Source organism: Bubalus bubalis, chromosome 1, assembly GCF_019923935.1.
Source record: "Bubalus bubalis isolate 160015118507 breed Murrah chromosome 1, NDDB_SH_1, whole genome shotgun sequence".
In the NCBI taxonomy this organism is placed as follows: Eukaryota; Metazoa; Chordata; class Mammalia; order Artiodactyla; family Bovidae; genus Bubalus; species Bubalus bubalis.
Window position 1 is genome coordinate 112312475 of NC_059157.1, and position 12672 is coordinate 112325146.

A 12672-nucleotide genomic window follows, 5' to 3' on the forward strand; every position below is an offset into this window, starting at 1 on the left:
CTTATTTTAGTGACAACATTCTTGTGTTCAATGGGGGCAAGTTTTGAAAAACCCTGCAATAAGCCTCTTCTGGGAGAAGTCAATGCTACAAATACGATTCTTAGCTGCTTATATTTGATTACATCTTACAGCTTCAACCCTATTAATCTAATAGAAATCCATCCTTTCTTTCATGTCTCAGCTTCAGACCTTCTTTAACTGAAACGTTTACTATAACCTTCGACCTTCCAGTATCTATGGGTTCCCATTGTGCAAGGCTCTATGAAGACATTCTCAATATCCAAACATTTAAAGGAAAATATTTACCAAAGATTTCGGGAATTTACACCCCAAGACTTAGTAATTCCACTTTTGGAATGTACCCAAAGAAAATAAAATCAATATTATATATAAGAATGATGACAGCAGAATGACTGATACTTGAAAACTTGTAAACCTAAAAATTCCAAAATGAGGGCTTTGCTATGAGACATAATCATAATATATTGGGAAATAAGAAAAACAGAACAGTGACACATGAAGAATCTGGGTGGTGGGAACAAAACCCCAACCTGTACCATTCTCTGTATTTTTAAAAATATTTCATAACATAAAAATCTTAAATGGAAATTAATATTCTTTTATCTTCCAAATTTTCTACAGTAGGTAATATACTAACTATACAATAAGAAAAACTTTCAAAAAGTAAAGGTGGAAACATATAATTTACTACAATAAGGCTTTCCGGCCTAACTAAAACATTAAATTTCCTTACTTTTGGCTAGAACTTAATCAACATGTTGCTATTTCATCAAATTCTTTACCATTTGAGACACCAGGGAAGCCCTCTGATTGATTACTTCAGGTCTTTATGAACAGTGAAAACTTCCTCTTCCCTTATAAGTTAGATTTTTTTTAACAGAAATCTTTCCCCAAAAAAGGCATAAAGGACTCCTTCATGGCAGCAGGGGGGGACTTGTGTTTATCCAATTCATATTCATTACTGATTTTAATATATCTACTATGTATACACTTAAAAGTGTTCTCATAAATTTAAATTAAGATTTATCACTTTAGGATGTATGTGCTTTCCTCCCAAAACATATTAACATCTTAATGCTCAGAAATTTAATTTTATTCAACATAAAGTACTGATTATACAACACTCAAATACCATGGAGAGAATGAAGGGACCAGAAGATAAAGAGTTTAAGAAATAAAATGATAGATTTGGTAGACTAATCCATACCAAAATAATAACTTTTTTTAAAAAAAGGATGAACTACAAAGATAGAACACAAAAAGAGAGCATCAAAGGTCACAGATGAGATGTTAAAAACTTTTTAGAAGCCTTAAAACAGGTGATCTAATATTTTACTAGTGAAGTGGCGAATTCTGAAGCTTAAGCACCTGTATTACTTTGCTAGCATGTGAGATGAGTGCAACTGTGCAGTAGTTTGAACGTTCTTTGGCACTGCCTTTCTTGGGGATAAAAACTGATCTTTTGCAGTCCAAGATAGGCTTCAACAGCACATGAACCAAGAACTTCCAGATGTTCAAGGTGGATTCAGAAAAGGCAGTGGAACCAGAGATCAAATTGCCAACATCCACTGGATCATAGAAAAAGCAAGAGAGTTCCAGAAAAACACCCACTTCTGCTTTATTAACTACGGTAAAGCCTTTGACTGTGAAAACTGTAAAAAGTTCTTAGATATGGGCATACCAGACCACCTTACCTGCCGCCTGAGAAATCTGTATGCAGGTCAAGAAGCAACAGTTAGAATCAGACATGGAACAATGGACTGGTTCCAGATTGGGAAAGGAGTATGTCAAGCCTGTATACTGTCACCCTGCTTATTTAACTTCTATGCAGAGTACACCATGCGAAATGCCATGCTGGAAGAAGCACAAGCTAGAATCAAAAAGACTGCCAGGAGAAGTATCAATAACCTCAGATATGAAGATGACACTACCCTAATAGCAGAAAGCAAAGAGAAACTAAAGAGCCTCTTGATGAAGGTGAAAGAGGAGAGTGAAAAAGCTGGCTGAAAACTCAACATTCAAAAAACTAAGATCATGGCATCCAGTCCCATCACTTCACGGCAAATAGATGGGGAAACAATGGAAACAGTGACCGATTTTCTTGGACCCCAGAATCACTGCAGATGATGACTGCAGCCATGAAACTAAAAGACGCTTGCTCCTTGGAAGAAAAGCTATGACCAACCTAGACAGCATATTAAAAAAACAGAGACATTACTTTGCCAACAAAGGTCCGTCTAGTAGTCATGTATGGATGTGAGAGTTGGACCATAAAGAAAGCTGAACATGGAAGAATTGACACTTTTCAACTGTGGTGTTGGAGAAGACTTGAGAGTTCCTTGGACTGCAGGGAGATCAAACCAGTCAATCCTAAAGGAAATCAGTTCTGATTATTCATTGGAAGGACTGATGCTAAAACTCCAATAACTTTGGCCACCTGATGCAAAAAAATAACTCACTGGAAAAGACCCTGATGCTGGGCAAGATTGAGGGCAGGAGGAGTAGGAGATGACAGAGGATGAGATGGTTGGATGGCATCACCGACTCAATGGACGAGTTTGAGCAAGCTCTGGGAGTTGGGTGATGGACAGGGAAGCCTGGTGTGCTGCAGTCCATGGGGTCACATGACTGAGCTACTGAACTGAACTGAAGCACCTGTAAGAAGCTGATTCATACAGCCCATAAGCAGGAGGTTTCAGAGACAGGAGGCCCCCCTGGCATTTCTAAAGGTAGAATGAGGTGCTGTGTTCAGTCACTAGTCGTGTTCAACTCTTCGCAATCCCATGGACTGCAGCTAGTCAGACACCTGTGTCCATGAAATTTTCCAGGCACAAATACTGGAGTGGGTTGCCATTTCCTACTCCAGGGGATCTTCCTGACCCAGGGATTGAACCTGTATCTCCTGCACTGGCAGGCAAATTCTTTACCACTCTGCCACCTGGAAAGCCCCATAGTGTCTATCAAAAAATAGAAAGATATCATAATAATGAGCTCTAAGAAATTAAAATATGAACAGGAATTTAAAATTCAATAGAAGGGTTGGAAGGTAACATTTTAAAAAAATCTCTCAAGAAACAGAACAAAAAGACTAAGTGATGGAAAATAGGAAGGAAAAGAAAAATTTTTTTAAATGACCAACAAATTCTAATACCCAAATAAAGCAAATCCCGAGAGACAAAAAATCAAATAAGCAAGAGATTATCAAAGAAACAATGCATCAAATTTAGAATATTCATTCAATAAAAGATACCATGGACAAAACCAACAGAAAAATGACAGGCCAAGAGAAGGTATTTTTCAATCCTAACCAGTAAATCTCCACAAGGAACTCCTGCAAACCAAAAAGAAAGACAGGAAGGGGAGTTCCCTAGTGGCCTAATGGTTAGGATTCTAGGCTTTCAATGCCCTGGCCTGGGTTTAATCCTTGTTTGGAAAACTAAGATTCTGCAAGCTGCATAGAAGGGTGCAGCCAAAAAAAAAAGAAAGAAAAGAAAACCCAAAAGAAAGATAGACAAAGGACAAAACAGACAATCAACAAAAGGGAAAACCTGAATGGATACGAGACGCTCAAATCCATTAATTATCAGAGAATGTAAATTAAAACAAGACATCATTTTATACCTGATTTGCAAAAATAAAGAAGTTGGATAAAACCAAATACTGGCAAAGATACGGGCAGACAAGAAGCCTCCTCACTGCCAGAAGGCACATAAGCTAGTCCTCCTATTCTATAACCCAAGAATCCCACTCCTGGCCATATATCCCAGAAAACTTCTCACACAGATCCATAAGGAAGTACAAATAAGAGTATATTTACCACAGTGTACTTGTGATGCCAGAAAGGCAACTCAGGTGTCAGTGATTAGGGAATGAGAAGTAAAATGTGGTATGTGCATATTATGGAATTCTACATTATACACAATTATATGTACACACAAAACAAAAAGGTCTCCAAAACAATGCTGAGTAAAAATAGTAAGAAGCCAAACAAGGTCCATAACACAATACAAAAACTAAATATACATACATACAACACGATACATATTTCATGATTCATATATAATCAAGGAATATATCAGCCATAATGCAGTGGGTACCTACTAGAAAAGGTAATTGAAGTAGGGCTCAGAAATGAAAGAGGACTGTTATAGTCTGATGATGGTGTCCAAAAATGGGAAGCATAGTTAAGCGTAACTCTTTTTACCTAAAGCCCTAATAATAATAATATATTTCCCAAAACTAAAGGACACAAATCCCCAGCTTGTAAGGACCCACTGAGTGCCCTTAAAAAAGAAAAAAAAAAAAACCACATCTAGACACATCATGGAATTTCTGAGGTTTAAAATAAAACTCTAAAAGCTTCTGGAGATTGGGAAAAAGGCAGGGAAGGTCACATATAAATGAAGAGTAAGAATGACTATGGATTTCAATGGCAACATTAGAATGCAGAAAACAATGAAACTATGACTTCCAAACTTTTTAAGCCTGGATTTTCATATTCAGACAAATGATTGATGAAATGTACAGGTAAAATAAAGATTTTTTTTCAGCCATGCAAGATCTTAAAAACATAAAGTTTTTGCTTCCCAGGTACCCTTTCTCTGGAAGTGAAAAAAAAAAACAAACATGGAAAACAGGAGATCCAATATCAGAGCAAAAAATTTTAAGGTGACATAAAGAGAAGTTTCAGGGTGACAGCTGTGCAATAAGCCTAGAAAGTAATCAGTCCAGATTGCTTTAAAAGGATAGAAGGTTCTAGGACAGCTGTCTCAAAATGGCAAAAGGGAAAATAGGTATTACTTCTGGAAAAACAAATATTGGTTAAAAGAATAAACGATATCATAATGTACTGCATGGTCCTGCTATAATTATTTACATAGTTATAACTAAACGCTGACTTAATAAACATCTAAATAAATATATTTAAAGGATATGTGTAAATGTGGAAAGTCAATAGATAATGCCTAAAACTGCTGTATCGAGAAACAGCAATAGAAGCAAGTTATTTATAAATATCAAAGAGGAAACAGCTAAATGAAATAAATAAGTAGCCTCTAAAGTGTAAAGGCTGGGACAGGGAACGGTTGTTTTACAGATACTATTCTAATTTAAAAATTGTATTTTTTATTGCCAGTAAAGCAAGGAATTCCAATGGCCTTTCAGCTTTTAGTAAATTAGATCGTCACAGTATTATTTCTCGGTGTTAAACTATATCTAGTTTGAGGAGCAGAAGACTGAACCGCAAACCAAAACAAAATCAAGCTTTAACAATTGATGAGAACATAGTACAAATAGCCCTGTGATTGAATCCCAGCTCCACCACTTAACTCTGTGAAGTAGGACAAGTTACTTAACCATCCTGTACATGTAACCACCTTCTCAATGTGGTTTTGCAAGGATAATCAGGTGAAAACACCTGACGTAGTACTTGACCCATCAACAGATGTTAGAGCAACTTTTGCTTGTCTTTCTGCTCCCTAGCTAAAAACCCCCATTTTGACCCCAAGCTGCCTTGCTGGTCACAGAATACAAAGACTCATGGACAACTCAGCACATATCCCTCCTCACACTGAAAAATCAATCATGATGAGTAAGCAGACTTATCTTTGTATATGAAGTACAGCATATTCTTATTATGTGAAGGAGATTATCCTCATTATCCACATTTTGGATTACTGCCTGCTTTCAAACACTGTTCCAATTAATCTAATACATTCGATCAGAACCATTTTATCACTAAGGTCTGTTGTGTAGGAGCATGATCAACTTCAAAAACAAACAAAAAATTGTATGTTCCATCGGTCTTCATCCCTGCTCTGTCACTGCAAAGACAAAAATTTTCTAATGAAGGTCCGATCTGGCTCCCAGCTGGCTTGGGGCCACCTCCTGCTTACTGCAGCAAGAATAGAGTGAAATCAGCCCCAATCAGCTAATTGAATTGTTTACCATTTTCAATGTTTTCTTCCATTATTATGGCTGAATTCAGAATACCCTGCAAAATATAGAAACCTTAAAGAGAGTTAACAGGGAATTATCTTTATCATTATGTCAGTCACCTTTACTTGCATGGCCAAAAGTCTTAACTGATTTTATACAAAGCATACATACTTCTGGAAACAATCTGACAGACTTAAAAACAAATTCATAAATCATCAAGACTTTATCATTAATTCAACAAACATTATGCTAACATACTGTAGATAAAATAAACAAACCCTGCTCTCAAATGAGAGGGAAAAGGTAAAAATAAAATTGAGATCAACAGAGAACAAGTAGTCCAGGAAACAACTGAGAGCAGCAATTCCAGACTATCTGGTATAGTTTATAACACAGCTAAAGCAAAGGAAAATTATGAAAATTACCAAAGCTGAACACAGCTCTAAGCCTCCTAATAGCCAAAGTATAAAGAGAAACAGGACGGCTTACAAATAGAAATGATCTAATAAAAGCAGTCATTTGTTTAATTTTTTTTTTTAAAGCAAAGAAAACAAAAAGCCCTGTCAACTGAGGGCTTAAAAGAACTTCTCTTTAAGGTTTATACTTTATAAGTATCAGTAAATAAATTATAAACAGTGTCTTGGGTAGCAAGGAAGAGTTTTTTCATGTTCCTTTTCTCATGTCCCAATCCTAGATAAAAGTCAAAGTACAAAATATTAATTCACAGTTGTGTGAAGGAATTTCTATAAGGATCTAAAGTAACATAATGCAAGTACACTGACTCCAGGTGAAGTGTTAATTTCTATCATTTAGCTTAGTCTAGGTTTTCAAAATGCGTGTTTTGCTTTTCTACCAGACTGTAAACACTCAAGGCTTACGTTTGATTCCGTTTGAACTTCCTTTGCTTTTTAGTACAGCTCCCGCTCAATTATAATGACCGATAAAATGTTACACAGTCAATATTTATACTCATTATCTGTTAGTCTTCTCTGCAACACTATACATTCCATGAGGACAGGAACAATGTCTTGATCACATCCACATCCCCAGTCTCTAAGCATATGAATGGACCAAAAACAGAAAACACAACCAGTAAGTATGAAAGGAGAGGAGAAATAATCCCTAAAATGGCAGTGATTCTGATTCTAACAAGAGCTGGAACACCTAGGTAAGTTACTTAACTTCTCTAACCCTCAAAGCTTTCATCTGTAGAAAAGGAAAAAAAAGACACTTCAGAGTTACTGTAAGCATTAAACCTTTTACTCTACAGAAAGTATTTAGCACAGTTATCTGGAAAAAAGCTCATTAAAAGTTACCCCTTTAACTTCTCTCAAGTTCTCCAACTAAAAATTCGGTGTTAAACACAACAGTGCTATCAAAGAATAAATTATTTCAGTAAAAGTACAACGGAGTTCATCCTTCCTTTCCTTTGAAGTTGAAATTTCATCTCTTCAATCTTTAAAACGGAAGGGGAATAGCTTGTGAATTACTTTCAAAATATTACAAACGCAAGAACAAGTGGAAAATGTCAATAATGAGCCCTGAAGTAACGTGAAGGGGGAAAAATCACTTACTCATCTACTGTTAAGAAACAGGTTTTTAAGGAAGTGTTTATTAAAGGAAAAGAGGACTGAAAAAGTAATGTTATTTAATAGTATGCTTAGAAAAAATTACTTCCAAACTGTTTATTCAGAATTTAAACCTTAAAAATCCAATTATCTTGACATCGTTTGCTTAAAAGCGGAACATTAAATACTTCCATTCAAACCGAAAATATTCCTTCATGACGGCTTCCCGGACTCCAGTCATCCTTCAGTTCTCTCCTCCCATTCTGAGCTTCCCTCGCATCACCACTGACACACGCTGTGTGCAGACTAAGTTCTGTCATTCCTATAATTACCACACCCCTGTCAGCCGCTTCAGGCCCATGGTGTTATGACATCTGTAAACTGCAGTCGCCCGTCTCCACTCCCCCGCCCCCCCCCCCCCCCCCGCCCCAAACCTCCGGCTCTGGCTGAAACTTGTCAATTTCCGAGACCTGACCGTTTCCTACTGCCTCAGTTAGGGTGTTTACACACACCCCCATCCCCTGTTCTCACCTGCCTCAGTCACGCACACTCTACGCAGCCCACCCCCGGCCCCCTCCCCGCCCGTCTGCGTGGGGCCGCGGCGCTGGCTCCGCGCTGCCTCCTCGGCTCCGCGGTGCCTCCTCGCCGCCCCGCAGCCTCTGCGCCCCGCAGTCCCCGGCGCCGCTAACAGCCCGGCTGCCGCGCCACCCCGCCCCGCCCCGCCTCGCCTCCACCGGCGTTCCCGATGGCGAACACACCAGCGCTCCCCACCCCCACCGTCCCCTCCGCCTGCCGCGCGGCCGTTAGGACAACCGGGCCCGTGACGCACGGACGCGCCGCGAGTGCCCAGGCCCAGGAACCCGAGCTTGAGCACAGTCGGCGGCCCGACCTCGCCGCGGGGCCTCTCCCGGGTCCCGCCGAGGACTGCCGGATCGGCCGGCGGGAGGGGGAGGGGTCGGGGGCCGCCACAGCCCCGCACTCACCAGGTTCAAGGCAACCGATCCCGGTGCCACTTCTGGGATGAGCCTCTGCCTCGCTCGCTCGCCTGCCGTGCGTCTTCTACACACAACCTCAAAAGAGTTGGCTCTCTCCCCGCGCTGCTCACCAGGCCTCGCTCGTCGCCTCAGCCGCCGCGCACCCAGCACAGCGAGACCTAGCTCAGCCGGCGTTCGCAGTGCGCCTGCGCGCGGGGGCCGGGCCGCGCACTTGCGCGTGCCTCACCACCACCCTGCTACAGAGGCTGCCGGGAGATGTAGTCTTTCAGCTCTTTCTCTGGAGGCTCTGGCGGTTAGCTGGGAACCAGTGAAGAGTCCGGAGTCCGGGAGAAGGTCCGATTGAAAAGGTTGGCAGTTAATGACAAGGTTTGGAGAGTCATGCTAGAGTGACAATGAAACGGTAGTTCTTAGGCTGAATTGCAAAGTTATATCTTGTCTTCGAAGCTCTTCCAGGGCGGCGGGTCGATCTTCGCTCACCTCTGTCTATATACACGTTTATTGAATTAATAATGGAATGAATGAAGGCTGAGGGATTTTTACAAGAGTTATAAGTCAGCGCCTCATGGCTAAGGCGTTCATGTGCAGCACGTTTGAGAAAACTTCTGGGTATATCCTTTTTGGTTTTGTCCCGTCCTCTTTGCCTGGTAATGAACCGAGCAGTACCAGAATTCATTAAGGAATTACACGAAACATGAATGCTGGCTTTACTCTCAACAAATGCTCTCCAACGAAAATTTGGGGCAAATAATTATTACTGTTAAATTTGACGGAATTCTCTTTGGGGGATTCTTTTTTGAGCAGTAGCTTCTAAAGAAAGACAACGCAGCCAAGCAGATGTCACAGAATATGCAGTCTCACATATAACGGTTTATCAAATCAACCTAAAACACACACGGAGAAGCAGGGTGAAAGAAATGGGATAACTCTGTAACATTTGAGCGGGAGAGAGGACCATACTATGCAGTGTTCATTTGTCCTGGATGTCTTTCTGCCACATCAGTATTTCCCACTAAAGGTGTGTTTTCTAGGATGTGTTGAGTTCCATCAAGGGCCCTGGTGAAAGGGAATGTGTTCTAAGAGAGAGACTTGGCCACGGGGTTGCAAAAGAGTCAGACACGACTTAGCCACTAAACAATAACAAATGTCTCACCACAGCTGAGCTGAGGACAGATCACTTTATTCCAATCAGGAGCTAATATTAATATTATTCAGAGCTGGACTTTAGGGTCTGTGAAAACTAGTTTCTTTCCAGTTCACCCTTTCTCCTAGTTAGGGTATCCCATGAGGGTCCTGACCAAAAGTCTGGAGTATTCACTAGGGCCACTCTTCCTTTTCAGGGCTTCCCTGATAGCTCAGTTGGTAAAGAATCCTCCTGCAATGCAGGAGACCCCTGTTTGATTCCTGGGGCAGGAAGATCTGCTGAAGGAGGGATAGGCTACCCACTCCAGTATTCTTGGGCTTCCCTGGTGGCTCCACTGGTAAAGAATCTGCCTGCAATGTGGGAGACCTGAGTTCAATCCCTGGGTTGGGAAGATCCCCTGGAGAACAGAAAGGCTACCCACTCCAGGATTCTGGCCTGGAGAATTGCAGGGTCACAAAGAGTCAAACGTGACTTTCACTTCACTCTTCCTTTTGACTCAGGCTCTTCAACCCCATGAGACAGCCAAAAACTCTACACGGTTTTTCAGCCACTGCTTTCAGAATTAGCAATAACTTCAGGTGGAAAGATAATGGCAAACATCATGCTCACTTCTGATGGGTTCCCTTTCCTTTCTTTCAGATCTTGGATCCACAAGTTCTCACTGCTGTGGTAAGCTCCTCAGTGCCTTAATGTTTATTATATTTTGCCCAGCTGTAATCAGTGGTGGGAAGACTTGTTCAAGATAACAGTAGTCCATTGCTGAAGCAGAATTCCTATAAATATGTTACTTTTACAAAAATGTTATTGTACCATACATAGTGTTTTGTTAGCTAATGTCTCTCTGACTAAATCTTTTTGTATTTAAAAATTTTTTATGTTTACATTATAGAACAATGGTTTTGCTATTACAAACAACACTGTTATGAATGTTCTTGTATGTATCTTCATGGGTACAGGGAAAATGCTAGATCCTAAGACACTGCATCTTAAACTTTACTAGATGTGGTAGGCAGAATTCTAAGATGGCCCCCATAGTCTTTGCCCCTTGCTTTTGCCCTGCCCTTTGAGTGTGTGCAGGACCTATGACTTACTTCTGGCCAATAGAATATGGTAAAAATGATTACATTGCATTATATGTCACTATCTTAGCTGACTGGAGCTAGACACACTGCTACTGGCCTTTGAAGAAGCAAGCTTTCATGTTGAGAACTGCCTATGGAGAGGGCCTGGTGGCAGGGAAGTGTAGATGGTTTCTAGAACCTGGGTGCAACAGTCAGAAGCCTCAACACTTCAGCCACAAGGAAATGAATTCTGCCAACAATCTGAAAGAGCTTAGAAGTGGATTCTTTCCCAATCAAGCCTCCAGAGGAGAAGACAACATAACACCTTGATTGCAACTTTGTGAGACCTTGAATAGAGGAAACAGTTCAAGTGTGGCTGTAACCCTAGCTCACAGAAACTGTTAGATAATAAATGTGTTTTAAGACACTGCGTTTCTGATAATTGTTCCACAGCAATGGAAAACTAATATACTAGATATTGTCCAATTACTTCACAAGTGGTTATGCCTACTTCTACTCCACAAGCAGTGTGGAGTAAAATTCTCTTTTCTGAACATGACTAATTAAGAAAATAATTTGAGAAAGAATATAATTTTTCATAACAATATTTTTGTTTCTGTCTGGTTTGGCAACTTATTTTAACTTTTTTTAGAAACTCTTGCATATTCAAATTTTGTAAGCTATATTATAGCTCCCAAACCACTCCAGATGGTGATTACAGCCATGAAATTAAAAGATGCTTATTCCTTGGAAGGAAAGTTATGACCAACCTAGACAGCATATCAAGGCTATGGTTTTTCCAGTGGTCATGTATGGATGTGAGAGTTGGACTGTGAAGAAAGCTGAGTGCTGAAGAATTGATACTTTTGAATTGTGGTGTTGGAGAAGACTCTTGAGAGTCTCTTGGATTGCAAGGAGATCCAACCAGTCCATCCTAAAGGAGATCAGTCCTGGGTGTTCACTGGAAGGACGGTGTTGAACCTGAAACTCCAATACTTTGGCCACCTGATGCGAAGAGTTGACTCATTGGAAAAGACCCTGATGCTGGCAAAGATTGAGGGCAGGAGGAGAAGGGGACAACAGAAGATGAGATGGTTGGATGGCATCACCGACTCAATGGACATAGGTTTGGGTGTACTCCAGCAGTTGGTGATAGACAGGGAGGCCTGGCGTGCTGCGGTTCATGGGGTTGCAAAGAGTCAGACATGACTGAGAGACTGAACTGAACTCAATATTATAATATATTCTTAAGATACATAAATGAAGGAATTTTGTAAAGGAGAATATAAATATGATAGAACTTTAAAAAGATATTCTGTCTCAGAATGGTAGAAATAAATGAAGCAGAGAGGAAAAAAGAAAAAAGAATTAAAAGAAATGAAGGCAACCTCAGGGACCTCTGGGACAATGTGAAATGCCCCAACATTCGAATCATAGGAGTCCCAGAAGAAGAAGACAAAAAGAAAGGCCATGAGAAAATACTCAAGGAGATAATAGTTGAAAACTTCCCTAAAATGGGGAAGGAAATAGTCACTGCTGTTGCTGCTGCTAAGTCGCTTCAGTCGTGTCCGACTCTGTGCAACCCCACAGACGACAGCCCACCAGGCTCCCCCGTCCCTGGGATTCTCCAGGCAAGAATACTGGAGTGGGTTGCCATTTCCTTCTCCAATGCAGGAAAGTGAAAAGTGAAAGTGAAGTCGCTCAGTCGTGTCCGACTTTCCAGACCCCATGGACTGCAGCCTACCAGGCTCCTCCGTCCATGGGAGTTTCCAGGCAAGAGTACTGGAGTGGGGTGCCATTGCCTTCTCCGGGAAATAGTCACACAAGTCCAAGAAACCCAGAGAGTCCCAAACAGGATAAATCCAAGGTGAAACACCGCAAGACACATATTAATCAAATTAACAAAGATCAAACATGAAGAACAAATATTAAAAGCAGCAAGGGAAAAA

The 12672-nt window shown here is 40.7% G+C and overlaps 1 protein-coding gene and 1 long non-coding RNA gene across 2 annotated transcripts in view; one reads left to right on the plus strand and one right to left on the minus strand.

Annotated features, from left to right (window-relative positions):
• The window catches only part of KPNA1 (karyopherin subunit alpha 1), a 70926-nt gene extending 62246 nt beyond the window's left edge, over positions 1 to 8680 (minus strand). Inside the window, exon 1 of the mRNA XM_006057209.4 lies at positions 8510 to 8680. The gene's annotated coding sequence lies outside the window, so the exon portion shown is untranslated. The remainder of the gene's footprint in view (positions 1 to 8509) is intronic.
• A 91-nt stretch (positions 8681 to 8771) lies between these two features.
• Positions 8772 to 11148, plus strand: LOC112584741. The gene is made up of 3 exons (XR_006550925.2): positions 8772 to 8868; positions 10302 to 10331; positions 10812 to 11148. It is a non-coding gene; the product is annotated as an uncharacterized LOC112584741 (long non-coding RNA).
• The last annotated feature ends 1524 nt before the right edge of the window (positions 11149 to 12672 follow it).